At 38.7% G+C, this 16448-nt stretch overlaps 1 pseudogene; it reads right to left on the reverse strand.

Moving 5' to 3' along the window:
* Positions 1–6722: 6722 nt before the first annotated feature.
* LOC101270630 (40S ribosomal protein S23-like) lies at positions 6723–7227 on the reverse strand (annotated as a pseudogene).
* Between the last annotated feature and the right edge of the window lie 9221 nt (positions 7228–16448).

Genomic DNA, 16448 nt, shown 5'->3' on the forward strand with positions numbered 1-16448 from the left:
ATGACAAGCCCACAGGTAACATCATACTCAGCAGTAAAAAATGGAAAGCATTTCCTTTAAGATCAGGAACAAGACAAGGATGGTCACTCTCACCACTTTTATTCAGCATAGTATTGGAAGTCCTCGCCACAGCACTCAGACAAGGAAAAGAAATAAAAGGAATCCAGATTGGAAGAAAGTAAAACTGTCACTATTTACAGATGACATGATACTATACATAGAATATTCTAAAGATGCCACCAAAAAATTACTAGAACTCATCAATGAATTCACAATAAATTCAGTAGAATTATAGGATACAAAATTAATATATAGAAATCTGTTACATTGCTATACACTAACAATGAACTATTAGAAGAGAAATTAAGAAAACAATCCCATTTACAATCACATCTAAAGAATGAAGTACCTAGGAATAAATCTAACTAAGGAGGTAAAAGACCTATACTCAGAAAACTATAAGACACTGATAAAAGAAACTGAAGATGACACTAACAATTGGAAAGTTATACCATATTTGTAGACTGGAAGAATTAATATTGTTAAAATGACTATATTCCCCAAGGTAATCTACAGAATAAATACAATGCATATAAAAATACCAATGGTGGGCTTCCCTGGTGGCGCAGTGGTTGAGAGTCTGCCTGCCGATGCAGGGGATGCAGGTTCGTGCCCCGGTCCGGGAAGATCCCACATGCCGTGGAGCGGCTGGGCCCGTGAGCCATGTCCACTGAGCCTGCACGTCCGGAGCCTGTGCTCCACAACGGGAGAGGCCACAACAGTGAGAGGTCCGCGTACCGCAAAAAAAAAAAAAAAAAAAAAAAAAAATACCAATGGCATTTTTCACACAACTAGAATAAGTAATTCTAAAATGTGTATGGAAACACAAAAGACCACAAATAGCCAAAACAATCTTCAGAAAGAAGAACAAATCTGGAGGTATCATGTGTCCTGATTTCACACTATACTACAAAGCTACAGTAATCAAAACAGTATGGTAATGGCACAAAGACAGACACAAATCAGTGGAACAGAATAAAGAGCCCAGAAATAAACCCATGCACTTATGGTCGATTAATCTATGACAGAGAAGGCAAGAATATACAATGGGAAATACAACCTCTTCAATAAATGAAGGTGGGAAAACTGGACTATTTTCTCACACCATATAAAAAATAAACTTAATATGGATTAAAGACTTAAATGTAAGAGCTGAAACCATAAAATTCTATAAAACAGGCAGTATGCTCTTGACATCTGACTTAGAAATATTTTGTATATGTCTCCTCAGGCAAGGGCAACAAAATAAAAAATAAACAAATGGGACTACATCAAAGTAAAAAACTTTTGGACAGTGAAGGAAACTGTCAATGAAAAGGCCTCCTACTAGGAGAAGATATTTGCAAACCATATATTTGATAAGAGGTTTATATCCAAAATATACAAAGAACTAATGAAATTCAGCATAAAAAAATAGATTAAAAAAAATGGGCAGAGTCAAAACTACAAGATATCACCTCACACCTGTCAGAATGGCTATCATCAGAAAGTCTGCAAATAAATACTGGGTAGGATGGGAAGAAAGGGACCCCTTGTACACAGTTAGTGGTAATGTAAATTGATACAACCACTATGAAAAACAATATGGAGGTTCCTCAAAAAACTAAAAACAGAACTACCATATGATCCTGCAATCCCGCTCCTGGGTATTTATCTGAAGAAAATGAAAACACTAATTTGAAAAGATATATTCACCCCCTATGTTCACTGCAGCATTATTTAAAATAGCCAAGATATGGAAGCAACCTAAATTCCCATTAATAGATGAATGGATAAAGAGGATGTGATATATGTACACACACACACAATGGAATATTACTCAGCCATAAAAAGAATGAAACCTTGGCATTTGTGACAACTTGGATGGACCTAGAGGATATTATGATAAGTGAAATAAATCAGACAGAGAAAAACAAATACTTCATTATTTCACTTATATGGGGAATCTAAAAAACAAAACAAATGAACAAACATAACAAAACAAACATAGTCATAGATGCAGAGAACAAACAGGTGGTTGCCAGAGGAAAGGGGGGTGGGTGGAGGAGAGAAATAGGTGAGGGGCATTAAGAGGTAGAAAATTCCAGTTACACAATAAATAAGTTATGGGTATGAAATGTACAGTGTGGGGAATACAGTCACTAATTATGTAATATCTTTGTATGGTGACAGATGGTAACTGGACTTATTGTGGTGATCATTTTGAAATGTATACAGGGACTTTCCTGGTGATCCAGTGGTTAAGACTCCACGCTTCCACTGCAGGGGGCAGGGGTTCAATCCCCTGGTCGGGGAACCAAGATCTTGCATACCACATGGTACAGCCAAAACAAATAAATAAAAAAGATTTTTAAAGCTAAATTTTGTAAAATGTAAAGAAATATCGAATCACTATGTTGTGTACCTGGAACTAACACAGTGTTATAGGTCAATTATACTTCAAAACCAAATAAGCAAACTCAGAAAAAGAGATCAGATTTGTGGTTACCAGAGGTAGGAGATGAATATTGAATAAAGGCAGTCAAAAGGTACAAACTTCCAGTTTTAAGATAAATAAGTGCTAGGGATGTAATGTACAACATTATGTATATGTGTGTGTATATATATATATATATATATATATTACATGTGTGTATGTATATATATGTGTGTGTGTATATATATATATAATTAATACTGCTGTATGTTGTATATGAAAGTTATTAAGAGAGTAAATCCTAAGAGTTCTCATCACAAGGGAAATTTTTTTCAACTTCTTTAATTGTTTTATGAAGTGTAGTTGATTTACAACATTGTGTTAATTTCAGGTGTACAGCTAAGTGATTCAGTTATATATATATATGTTTTCAGATTCTTTTCCATTATAGGTTATTGAATATAGTTCCCTATGCTACACAGTCAGTCCTTTTGTTTATCTATTTTATATATAGTAGTGTGTATTGCTAATCCCAAACTCCTCATTTATCCCTCCCCCCACTTTCCCCTTTACTTTTGTATCTATATGAGATGACAGATGTTCACTAAACTTATCATGGTAGTCATTTCATGATGTATTTAAGTCAAATTATTATGCTGTTTACCTAAGCTTATACAGTGCTGTATGTCAATTATATCTCAATAAAACAGGAAAAAATAAAGATATGTACTAGAATATTCATAGAAACATTGTTTATAAAAGCCTAAAGGTAGAAAAAACAAATATGCCTAAACATAAAAATGGATACATTGGACTTCCCTGGTGGCACAATGGTTAAGAATCTGCCTGCCAATGCAGGGGACACGGGTTCGAGCCCTGGTCAGGGAAGATCCCACATGCTGTGGAGCAACTAAGCCTGTGTGCCACAACTACTGAGCCTGCGCTCTAGAGCCCACAGGCCACAAGTACTCAGCCCGTGTGCCACAACTACTGAAGCCGCACGCCTAGAGCCCATACTCTGCAACAAGAGAAGCCACCGCAATGAGAAGCCTGCGCATGGCAACGAAGAGTAGCCCCCGCTCACCTCAACTAGAGATAGTCCGTGCGCAGCAACAAAGACCCAACACAGCCAAAAATAAATAAATAAATAATTTAAAAAATGGATACATTTAAATAATAACTACATTCATCAATATAGATTAACTTTACAAATGTTACATTTATTGAAAGAAACAACTCCAACTATATGTGGCCATCTATATAAATCCCAAATAGCCAAAACTAAACAAGGATACATGCTTATATAGTAAAACTATAAATAAAAGCATGGATATTATTAACCCAAAGGTTAGGATGGAAGGTGGCTCCTTGAAGAGCACATTAAGGAGGGGTGTCTAAGGTCTTGGAATTATTTATTTCTTAACCTGGGTGATAGATACACAGAGATTTATTTATTATCCCTCACACTTCACATTATGTAATGTTCATTCTTTTTTGTTGACATATAACTGACATATAACGTTATGTAAGTTTAAGGTGTACAACATGTTGATTTGATCCATTTATATATTGCAGTAAGATTGCTACCATAGCATTAGCTAACACTCTGTTATGTTATGTAATTGTCATTTCTTTTTTGTGGTGAGAACAATTAATATCTAGTCTTTTAACAACTTTGAAGTTTATAATACAGTATTGTTGACTATGATCACTATGCTGTACATTAGCTCTCCAGGACTTATTCATCTACTAGTTCCCAGTTTATACCCTTGAACAACATATCCCCACTTCTCCACCCCCCACCTCTGGTAAACACCGCTCTACTCCATTTTTTACAAGTTTGTCTTTTTCAGACTCCACATATGAGAGAGATCATACAGCATTTGTCTTTCTCTGACTTGTTTCACTTAGCACAATGCCCTTGAGGTCCATCCATGTTGTTGCAAATGGCAACATTCCATTCTTTTCATAGCTGAGTAATATTCCAGTGTGTGTGTGTGTGTCTGTGTGTGTTTGTATAACATCTTATATATTGGGTTGGCAAAAATGTTCATTCGAAATCCAAATGAACATTTTGGCCAATCCCCCCAAAAATATATGTATATATCTCACAATTTCTTTATCCATTTATCCACTGATGGACACTTAGATTGTTTCCATATCTTGGCTATTGTAAATAATGCTGTAATGAACATGGTCTTTTTGAATTAATGTTTTCATTTCCTTCAGCTAAATCCCAGAGGTGGAAATGCTGGATCATATGGTAGTTCTATTCTTAGTTTTTTGAGGCACCTCCATACTGTTTTTCATAGTGGCCACACCAGTTTACATTCCCACCAATGGTGCACAAGGGTTCCCTTTTCTCCACATCCTCGCCAACAGCTGTTGTTTCTAGTCTTTTTGATGATAGCCATTCTAACAGGTGTGAGGTGATATCTCACTGTGGTTTTGATTTGCATTTCTCTAATAATTAGTGATGTTGAGCATCTTTTCATGTGCCTGTTAGCCATCTGTATATCTTCTTTGGGAAAATGTCTGTTCAGATCTTCTGCCTGTTTTTAATTGAATTGTTTATATTTCTGCTATTGAGTTGTATGAGTTCTTTACATATTTTGTATATGAACCCATTATCAGATGTATGATTTGCAAATATTTTCTCCCATTCGATAGGTTGCCTTTTTATTTTGTTGGTGGTTTCCTTTACTGTGCAGCTTTTTTGTTGTTGTTGTACGCGGGCCTCTCCCTGTTGTGGCCTCTCCCGTTGTGGAGCACAGGCTCCGGACGCGCAGGCTCAGTGGCCATGGCTCACGGGCCCAGCCGCTCCGCGGCATGTGGGATCTTCCCGGACCGGGGCACGAACCCGTGTCCCTTGCATCGGCAGGTGGACTCTCAACCACTGCGCCACCGGGGAAGCCCTGTGCAGCTTTTTTGTTTGATCTAGTCCCACTTGTTTATTTTTGCTTTTCTTGCTTTTACTTTTGGTGTCAAATTAAAAAATTTATCACTATGACCTATGTCAAGGAGTTACCACCTATGTTTTCTCCTAGGAATTTTATGGTTTTGGGTCTTACATTCAAGTGTTTAATTCATTTTGAGTTAATTTTTGTGTACAGTGTAAGATAGTCCGATTTTATTTTTTCATGTGGCTGTCCAGTTTTCCCAACACCGTTTATTGAAGAGACTGTCCTTTCTCCATTGTATATTCTTGGCTCCTTTGTTGTAAATTAATTGACCATATATGCGTAGGTTTACTTCTGGGCTCTATTCTGTTCCATTGGTCTATGTGTTTATTTTTATGCCAGTACCATACTGTTTCAGGAATTGTGATACCTTCGACTTTGTTCTTCTTTCTCAAGGTTGCTTTGACTATTCAGGGTCTTCTGTGGTTCCATACAAACTTTAGGATTTTTTCCTATTTCTGTGAAAAATGCCACTGGAATCTTGGTAGGGATTGCATTGAATCTATAGATGGCTTTGGGTAGTATAAACATTTTAACGATATTAATTGTTCCAATTCATGAACACGAGATATCTTTCCATTTGTGTCTTCTTCAGTTTCTTTTATTAATGTCTTATAGTTTTCATTGTATAGGTCTTTCATCTCCTTGGTTAATTTATTTCAAGTATTTTATTGTTTTTGATGCTACTGAATCAAAATGATTGTTTACTTCTTTTTCAGATGTTTTGTTGTTAGTGTATAGAAATAATTGATTTTTGTATGCTGATTTTATATCCTGCGACTTTACTGAATTTCTTGATTAGTTCCAACAAACAGTGTTTTGGTTGAGTCTTTAGGGTTTTCTATATATAGGATCATGCCATCTGCAAATAGTGACAGTTTCACTTTTTGCTTTCTGATTTGGATGACTTTCATATCTTTGTCTGGCCTAGTTGCTCCTAAGTAGGACTTCCAGTACCATATTGAATAAGAGTGGTGAGAGTGGGCGCCCTTGTCTTGTTCCTGATCTTAGAGGAAAAGCTTTCAACTTTTCACTGATGAGTACAGTGTAAGCTGTGGGTTGATCATATTTGCCTTTATGATGCTGAGGTATGGTCTTTCTATACCAAATTTGTTGAGGGTTCTAATGATGAAAGGATGTATTTTGTCAAAAGCCTTTTCTGCATCTATTGAGATTATCATATGATTTTTATCTTTCATTCTTTTAATATGGTATATCACATTTGCATATGTTGAACCATCCTTGCATCCCAGAGATAAATCCCTCTTGGTCATGATGTATAACGCTTTTTTTTTTTTTTTGGCATATGGAAATTTATTACTATCATGTTTTCATCATCAAAACTTATGATCTAGGTCTTTCCTTCCTGCCTTTGTATAAGGCCAAAAGAGAGACATTGGCTACTTTGACAACCTTAAAGCGGACTCCAGGAATGTCACCAACAGCATGACCTTTGTGACCAAATCCAGCAACCAGAACTTCATCATTTTCCTCAGTAAAATTCAAACAACCATCATAGGGTACAAAGGCTGTGATTTTTTTTTGCCATTCTTGATGAGCTGAATCCTGAATCCTTCCTGATGGCAGAATTTGGCCGTTTGGCTTCAACCCTACTTTTTCAAACACAGTTCCCTTGGCATGAGAAGCGCCTCCAAAAGGGCTGGCCTTCAGGGCTGTGCCCACATGGGCTTTCTTGTACTGTTTATCATGCCACTTCTGGTCTCGTCGGTGGCTACAGAGCTTCCTCGCAGTACGAAGACCGTGACACTTGCCCATCCTGCTAGTGCCACGGGCCTGAACGAAAGAGTATAACCCTTTTAATGTGTTTCTGCTCTAGGTTTTTGCTTTGTGGTTACCATGAGACTTACACAAGACATCTCAGAGGTAACACAGTGCATTTTAATTTGATAGCAGCTTGACTTCAGTCATCTATGAAAGTTTCACCCTTTTACTTCTCAGTTTTTATATTTTCGATGTTGTATTTCTATATTGCATATTCATTAACACGTTATGGTAGCTATTATTACTTTTAATACTCTCTTCCTTTCACCTTTATGCTAAAATTAAGTGGTTAACAAACTATCCTATTACAGATTTAGTTTCTAGGTCTGATTGTATATTTATCTTTACCAGTGTGTTATATACTTTTGTATTTTTTTGTCACTGATTAGCTTCTTTTCATTTCAGCTCAAAGAACTCCTTTCAGCATTTCTTGCAAGGCAGGTCTAGTGGTGATGAACTCTCTCAGCTTTTGTCTAGAAAAGCCTTTATTTCTTCTTCATATCTGAAGGATAACTTTGCTAGATAGAGCATTCATGGCTAGCAAGTTTTTTCTTTCAACCCTTTGAATATGCCATTCCACACTCTTGGCCTGTAGGGTTTCTGCTGAAAAATCCATTGATAGCCTAATGGGTGTTCCTTTGTAGGTTACAATCCTTTTTTCCCTAGCTGCTTTTAGAATTCTTTCTATATCCTGAGAAATATCAAAAATATAAAAAGGGAGAAGTAAAAGGGTAAAACTTTTGTAGATGACTGAAGTCAAGCTGCTATCAAATTAAAATGTACCGTGTTATCTGTTAGATATCTTGTGTAAGCCTCATGGTAACTGCAAAACAAAAACCTAGAGCAGATACACATTAAAAGTGTTATACATCATGACCAATAGGATGATCTATTAGCATGTATTTGGGTGCCCAATTCTCTCCTCAGGTTTAGGACATTCACAGCTATTATTTCTTTAAATAAATTTTCTGCTCCCATCTCCCTCTCTCTCTTTCTGGAACCCCAGTTATTATATTTGTCCTTTTGATAGAATACCATAGACCACGTAGGCTTTTTTCCACTCTTTTTGATACTTGTTTTGTTTTGTTTATTTGCCTCTAATTGGGTTATTTCCAAATTCCTAATCTCTAACGCACTTGTTCTGTCTTCCATTTGCTCTGCTGTACTGCAGATTCGACTGCATTTTTCATTTCATATATTGAGTTCTTCAGCTCCAGAATCTGTTTGGTTCATTTCTATCTCTTTTGGGAAATTTTCATTTTGATCTTGTTTTTTTTTTTTTTTTGAGATTTCATCAAACTGTCTTTGAGTTTTCTTGCAGCTTGTTGAGTTTCTTCAAGACAGCTATTCTGAATTCTTTTTTGGCTAGATCACAAAATGTACCTTTGAGCTTTGTTGCTGGAGAATCATTATTTTCTTTCTGTAATGGTATGTTTCCTTGATCTTAAATGTTCCTTGTAGTTTTGCATTACTGCTCTCACATTTGAAATTAAGGAGATGCCACCTCAAACCTTTGTTAGTTGGTTTCTGATGGAGTATCCTGTTCAATGGTGTCTTTATTACCTGGGGTTTTATCTGTCTTTGTATTGGTACTCTTACTCCACTTCTCTTGCTCCCTCGTGTGGCAGGATTCTTAAGCTTTTAGGTCTTCTCTGATGCTTACAAGTCACCAGGCAGGCTCCTGGAAACCTCTCTTTTGTTTTCCAGAAGGTGGTGCTATAGCTTCAGTTTGTGGTTTCTCCCTTGTCCACATTATGTGGCCTGTTTCTGAGTGTGCTTCCTAGCCACAGGAGCTTGCTTTCACTACTGCAGTAGGAAGCATGCACATGGAGATGCCACAGACTAGGGCGAGATGTGGGTTTAGCACTGGCCCATGGATCTAGTAGGGAGATCCTCAGGTGTGGTACTCCCAGGGGTTTGTGGGTGGACTTCCTGCTGAGTGCAATCAGCAGGAAAGGCATCCCTTCTCTGCCTCTTACCCCATCTCCAGTCATGAAAGACCAACCTCAGTACTCTGGGTGCTATTGGAGAGAAACAGGTTTGTCCCACACAACTGAGGTAGCTGGGTACTCACCCCAAACTATCCTCCCCTACCCCTAACGAGGGAGAGGGTGCCGCCACTGGATACATCAGCCTGGTGCAGTGTTTGCTTGGGGGAGGGGACACTGGGAAAGTTCCTCTTACCACCCCCTCTTCTGTGACCAAACTTGTTTTGCTGTTGTTGTTTCTAGAATGGTGTGCTGGTATCTCCAATCAGGAAGGCTGGACTTCTGCGAATTCCCTCTCATGCATAAGTATCTGACCAGGTCAGTACTCTCCAGTTTCGGTATATTTGTTTTTCCAATCATAGCAAGAGGGGGTTCTGGGCAGGTTCACTGGCTCCCCTGATTCTGCAGCCTATACGGAAATCTGTCTGTCTATTACTGGATGCACAGGTAGGTGAGACTCCTGGATCCCACAGCTCCCACAAAGGTGCTTTGGTTTGTGGATGGTTGTCTATTCTGTTGTTTTAAAAAGGGGACAAAAAAGAGGAATGTTTTATGCCGCCATGATGCTGACATCACTCCCCTGATGTAATGTTCATTCTTTATGACATATTTCATAACTGGAAAAATATTGTGTAAACAACATGATATGATAAGGAGTTGATAGCTATCAGAGCTGCCAACTTCTGGGTACACAATAGGATTATCCTCTGGCTCTTTGTGGTTGGGCAAGGGCTAAAGCATATAAAAATTGTAGACTACGGTGCAGAGTTTGGACTTTAGTACAAGGCAGCCACTGGTGGGTTTAGGAGAATGATGTGATGTGGATCACATTTTAAAGGGATCATTCTTGCTGCTGCATGGAGGATGTATTGTTGGGGGCAAGTGTGGAAACACAGAGCCCAGTTAGAGAACTGGTAATGGTGAGATGATGGTGACTTAAACTTCACTGATTACAGGCAAAATAGAAGTGGAATTTTTTTGAATGCATTTTGCAGGTGTATCTGAAAGGACTTACAGAAAAGTGGGGAATAGGGGTTGAAGGAAAGAGGGGGATTGTAGATGATCACTGTTTTGGGTTGAACAACTGAATATATGGTAGGGCCATTTACCATAATGGGAGCAAATGAAGGATTAACAGGTATGAAGAGAGGGAATGGAGCTTATTGTTCTCTGTATTAGCTTTAGACAGCTATATGCACATGTTAAATAAACCACTAGAGAGACAACCCCATCCCTCAAGGGAACGCCCAGAGCCAAAGATGTATATATTTGGGAGTCAGTAGCATACAAATGATATTTAATTCAAAGGACTAGATTAGATCATTCAGAGAGAATATACATAGAATAAAAGAGTGAAGACAGGAGAAAAACCAGGTTAGTATGCAGTCATAGAAGCCGAAAGAAGAAAGCGTGTTTTGAATGCTGTTGAGAGGCTGAGTGAGATATTAAATGATAGTATTTGACAAATGGAGCTAACTGGCAGCTTTGACAAGGGAAGTTTCGACGGAGTTCTGTGTGGTGGTGGGGAATGGGGGAGGCAGATGGAGAGGGTTGAGGAGAAAGTGGAAGAAAATGGAGAAAGAGAATGAAGGGAATTTTGGTAAGTTTCCCTCTGAAGGGGAGCCAAACTGGGCTTGGAGGAGGTATGTGGTGAAGGCAAATTTTCTTTTTTTAGGATAGGGGATACTAGAGTGTGCTTGTTTGCTGATGGTGATTCAGGAGTGAGGAAGAAGCTAGTGATGCAGGAGACGAAGAGGTTAATACACCGGGGAAGAGAGGGTTCTGATCCAGGGCACAATGGAGGGGCTGTCCTTTCACTAGAAGAGAGATCCTCCATCCAAGGATGGAAAGGCAGGTAGATGTTGGTTTTAATGATGAAACTACGAGGGAGGGAGTGCTCCTTGATTGTGGCTCTTTTCATTGACTTATGAGCAAAATCAGTGGAATAATATTTGATGGAACTGAATAAAGACCCCACTGCACATCAAAAAGATTCCCATGAAACAATAAATTAATGAAAATCAATCAACCCCTATATATTTCTTGGTTAATCTTAAGATTTAAGGGTAAAGAATGAATTCTATAAGCATGTAAGTAGAAAATAAAATTACAAACAAAGCAAAAAGGCAGGTTGTACTTCTGGTCCAGCCATGATGGAATAGCTAATATCAGATGAATTCTCCTGCTGAAAACAACTATAAAAGATGTACAATGTACATTTAAAAACTGTTTAAAATATTTAGAGAATATGTAACTCAGGCAGGACTTGAGGGGCTACAATATGTGAAACAAAGGAAACATAGTGAGGTGGACTTCATATTTCTCCTGGCTTTTCCCTTGAGGGCATTTGCTATTTCACAGTAAAGCAGGGGAAAAGAATCCTAGTAGAAAACAGCAGATAGAATGTTTAATTCAGAGATGACACAATCATATATACAGAAAAGAATCATTTATCATAATTAATAAATGCATTAACAAGGTCACTAGATACAAGATGGATATTAAAAAATCAATTGTCTTTCTATATACCAGCAACAAAAAATTAGACAATGGAATTTCTGAAGATATGCTGGCTTTGACTCACAGATATAGAAAACAAACCAGGGGCTACCAGTGGTGAGAGGGGAAAAGGGGAGGGGCACTTTAGGAGTGAGGGGGGAAGGGGTTATTCTGGGATTATATGAAATCGTGTGTGAAACTTCTCAAAATTGTAAAGCACTGTAGAATTTAAAGAATCTTTCATTTAATTTAAAAAATGGGCTGACTTCATATTATGACCAATATGTGATGTCAGAAAATAAAACATTGTCTAACAAGTTTTGAGGGGAAATGTTATTTATTTATTTATTTTTGGCTGCGTTTTGGGTCTTCGTTGCTCTGCACGGGCTTTCTATAGTTGCGGCGAGCAGAGGCTACTCTTTGTTGCCGTGCACAGGCTTCTCATTGCCGTGGCTTCTCTTGTTGTGGAGCACGGGCTCTAGGCCTGTGGGTTTCAGTAGTTGTGGCACGCGGGCTCTGTAGTTGTGGAGCACGGGCTCTAGGCACACGAGTTTCAGTAGTTGTGGCATGCGGGCTCAGTAGTTGTGGCTCACGGGCTTAGTTGCTCCGCAGCATGTGGGATCTTCCCGGACCAGGGCTCAAACCCGTGTCCCCCGCATTGGCAGGCGGATTCTTAACCACTGCGCCACCAGGGAAGCCCAAGGGGAAATGTTTATGATGTGCCAAATTTTCTTTTTCTTTGAAGCAACAGAAAGACAATCTTAAATATGCAAGGCTGTGCTAGTTTTAATGGTGAAACTATGAAGGAGTGCTATTTTCCACTAAAAACTATTTGATTTTGTACTTCAGCTGCAAGATGAATCAAGACAGAGAATTCATGAATGCTAAAGACATAGTTTGAAAAAAACTGGCAGTGAGCATCAAATGATCTAAAAACAAGTAACTTTAAGATGCCATTAAGTGTATTCATAAAATATACCTTTTAGGCATATATGGACAAAACAACTGGACAAAAATAGTAGGTAGGTTATAACAAAAGTGGAAGATAGAAGATAATTTTTTCAAACATACTACTATTTCATTATTGACATTAGTCTTTAGAGAATTATAGACTTAAGTATATTTTAGCTTTTTATTGAAGTGTAATATGCATATATAAATATGTACATATCATAAGTATACAGCTCACTGAATTTTCTCTAGGTGAACACACCTTGCAACTATCCTAGACCTCAAGAAATAAAAACCTTGTTAGAAGCTCAGGAAGTTAAGCATAATTTTTAAAATAACTAGTAATAACTGGTAGAACAAAATGAAAGACACCAACCTACCCTCCAAAAAGTGTAATTATTAAAGGAACTACAATTTACTAAATAAACAGAAGAGGGCGCACGTGAAACTGTGAAATACAGTAAGCTGTCAAATCCTTATCCTTGCCTGTTATTGCTAGTCCAAGAAAAAACAGAACATTTCCAAATGAATGGCAAATGGAAGATAACATAGAAACAAAGCCAACATATAAAGGTAACATAGAATAAAAATCATAACATTTCAGCCAATAAAAAATCCCTCCCCAAAATGAAGCAGAAGGAAACATGCACAATAACCAAACTGAATTAAACATTTGCGGATACGAAAAACACCTAGTTGCAAATTCAAAAACTCAATCCCTCCCCCCCAAAAAACAAAACAAAACAAAACAAAACCCAAGATAACATAAAACGAGAGTCTTGCAATAATGGTGGAAGAGTTTGGGCCAATCCTGCTACAAATAAGAGCTATGAAATCCCTATCAAAATATAAAAACAACCACTTGAAGGCACTAGAGAACAACCAAAAGGAAGAAGAAACAAGAGGGGGGGTTGACACTTGGGAAAAGAGACCAGACTGGGTAAGTTTTCTCTTTTGATGGCTTTTAGACTAAGGGAAGCTCATAGTCCTCCTCCAAGGGAGCTACTAAAACTTAGATGGAGGTCCAGCAGTTAAGAGTCAGCGGTTGAGACTCCATGCTTCCACTGCAGGGGCCACAGGCTCAGTCCCTGGTCAGGGAACTAAGATCCCACATGCCATGCCATGCGGCCAAAAAACAAACAAAACTTAGATGGAATCTCACAATCTTAATAGCTTGAAGAATCAAAGGACAGAGTTTGAGGCACCACAGCAGATATTAAGATGGGAGTTGTTATTGTTGAGTTGTGTTTCCCCAAAATTCAAATGTTGAAGTCCTAATCCACAGTGTTTCGGAATGCGACCTTACTTGGAAATAGGGTCATTGCAGGTACATTTAGTTAAAATGAAGTCATACTGGAGAAGGGTGGGCCCCAATTTGATAGGACTGGTATCCATACAAAAGGGCGAAACTTGGACACAAACACACACAGGCAGAGTGACACGTGAACATTGGAAGGTAACTGCAAGAACAAATTTTCAAATTTTTCTGAGCATCAAAAAAATTTTAAAGAGAAAAGGAAACATACTACACAGAGAAAGGAACATATTAAATAAAACAAAATGCACAGTAAATATAACATTAAAATAGATATTAAATAAAATCTGTCACTCATTTCAATGCGTGTAAATGGAAACTTACCTATTAAAAAGATTTTCAGATTGATTCACAAAGCACAACCCTACTCTGTGCTCAGGAGATACAACTAAATCAAAGTGATTCAAAATGGCTAGAACGAGGGAGATGTGTAAAGGTATAGCAGGCAAATAAGACAATAAGAAAGCAGAGACTGTGATCATGATATCAGAAAATGTTGAATCTGGACAAAAAGCATTAAATGAGACAGCAGAATACTTGATAATGCCAAGAGCTTAATTCACAATGATAATACATCAGTTGTGAATATATGTAACACAAATAGCACAGAAACTATCTGTATAAATCAGAAAGTTAAGGATATACATACATAAAACCGCAGCAAAACTAGGAGATAGCACTTTTGGTCCAACACAGGACGCAGGTCAAATGGACAAAAAATAAGATTATAGAAAATCTAACCAGCATAATCAATATATAGAATACATATATCATGTTAACAGGGTCCCACCTCAAGGGCATGCCAGGCGTTTCTGCTTTTCTGCCTCAGAGCCTTCTGAAAGGCACTGAAATCTGCTGATATGGACTGAATGCTTGTATATTCCACCAAATCCATAGGCTGAAGCCCTAACCCTCAGTTTCATGGTATTTGGAGGTGGGGCCTCTGGAGGTAATTAGGTTTGGATGAGGTCATGAAGGTGGGGTCCGCATGATGGGATTAGCAACTTTATAAGAGAGAAACCGGAGAGCTTGTGCCCTCCCTCCCTTTCTATCTCTCTCTCTCTCTACTGTGAGATGACGCAGTGAGAAGTTGGCTCCCCGCAAGTCATCAAGACAGTCTCCACCAGAACCTGACCATGCTGGCACTCTATTCTCAGACTTGCAGCCTCTAGAACTTGAGAAAATACTTTTCTATTGTTTAAGCCACCTAGTCTATGATATTTTGTTATTGAGTTGACTAATATACCTGCTCAGCACATGAGCTAGCCTAGAAGAATGGAGAAGAGAATTAATGCCCCAGTGCCTTTCATCAACCATGGTGGAGGAGAGCTGGTGGATAAAAGTGAGAGTCACAGAGTTGCAGAGGCTAAATTCCTGGGGAGTATGGCTGAGAGGTCAGGGCACCCTTCCTCCACCCAGCCCAGGCTCATAGTATAGAGGCTCTACCACAAGCACAGCCAGTGAAGAATATTGGAGTCCCAAGTGCCCTTGCTCCAGCTTGCTCACAGGGCAGACTCTCCATGCTAAGAGAGGCAAGCCACCTACCCAGCTCCCTGCACCTAAAGCAGGGTGTCTCTCCAAAAGAAGCCAGTTCCAGAGATTTTGCCAAGAGGGAAAGACAGTCTACAGGATTAGAGAGCATCCAAGCTCTCCCCAAAAGAACTGACTTTATTTGAAATAGTGCGAGAACATTCAAGCCTAAGGACACTCTCAAAAACAATGGAGATTTTGCTGGTGAGCAACTAAGAGGAGGCTGGTAGCTTCATTAGAGCAACATACTAAATCGTGGGCCAACTAGCCTAACCATAAAAAATCAGGGAAAGAGACAGCTACAAAAAACACTTCTGAAGTCAGAACAAACCTCAAAGACCTGCCTCAAAAACAACCCCTGCAAAGTGGCCTGATGTAATCAGGTCAGACTGAGGAGTAATGTATACCCCAGGGCATTGAAAGCAATAGACCAATCAGCTGACAGTGAGTGAGCCTAACAGCTGGTGAGGTAGAGACAGTCCAAGGGAGTCCTGCAAAAGCCATGGTCAGACCAGGATGACCATGCACATGCCCAACGCTGCACCCACTGAGAAGCAACATCAGAGGCTTCACACTGTGGGAATAATAGACTTCACTAAAATATTGCAGCCAGTCATTAAACAAATGAGCGGACAGAAAGCCCCAGCATGGGAGGAAGTGAGTAGCCAGAGTTGCTACAAGATATTCCAAAATGTACAGCTTTCAACACATAATTATAAGACATGCAGAGAGACAGGAAAGACCATACACAGGAAAGAAGCAGGCAACAGACTGCCTATGAAAGGGCCCAACTGTTGAATTTAACAGATAAAGATTTCACAGCAATCCTTAGAACTATGCTTAAAGAGGTAATGGAAACAGTTCTTAAAGAAGTAAAGGAAGAAAGCAATTATACTCCAATAAAGGTGTTTAAAAAAAAAGAAGTAAAGGAAGGAATGATGACAGTG

The sequence above is a fragment of the Orcinus orca genome, chromosome 9, assembly GCF_937001465.1.
Source record: "Orcinus orca chromosome 9, mOrcOrc1.1, whole genome shotgun sequence".
Taxonomy (NCBI): Eukaryota; Metazoa; Chordata; class Mammalia; order Artiodactyla; family Delphinidae; genus Orcinus; species Orcinus orca.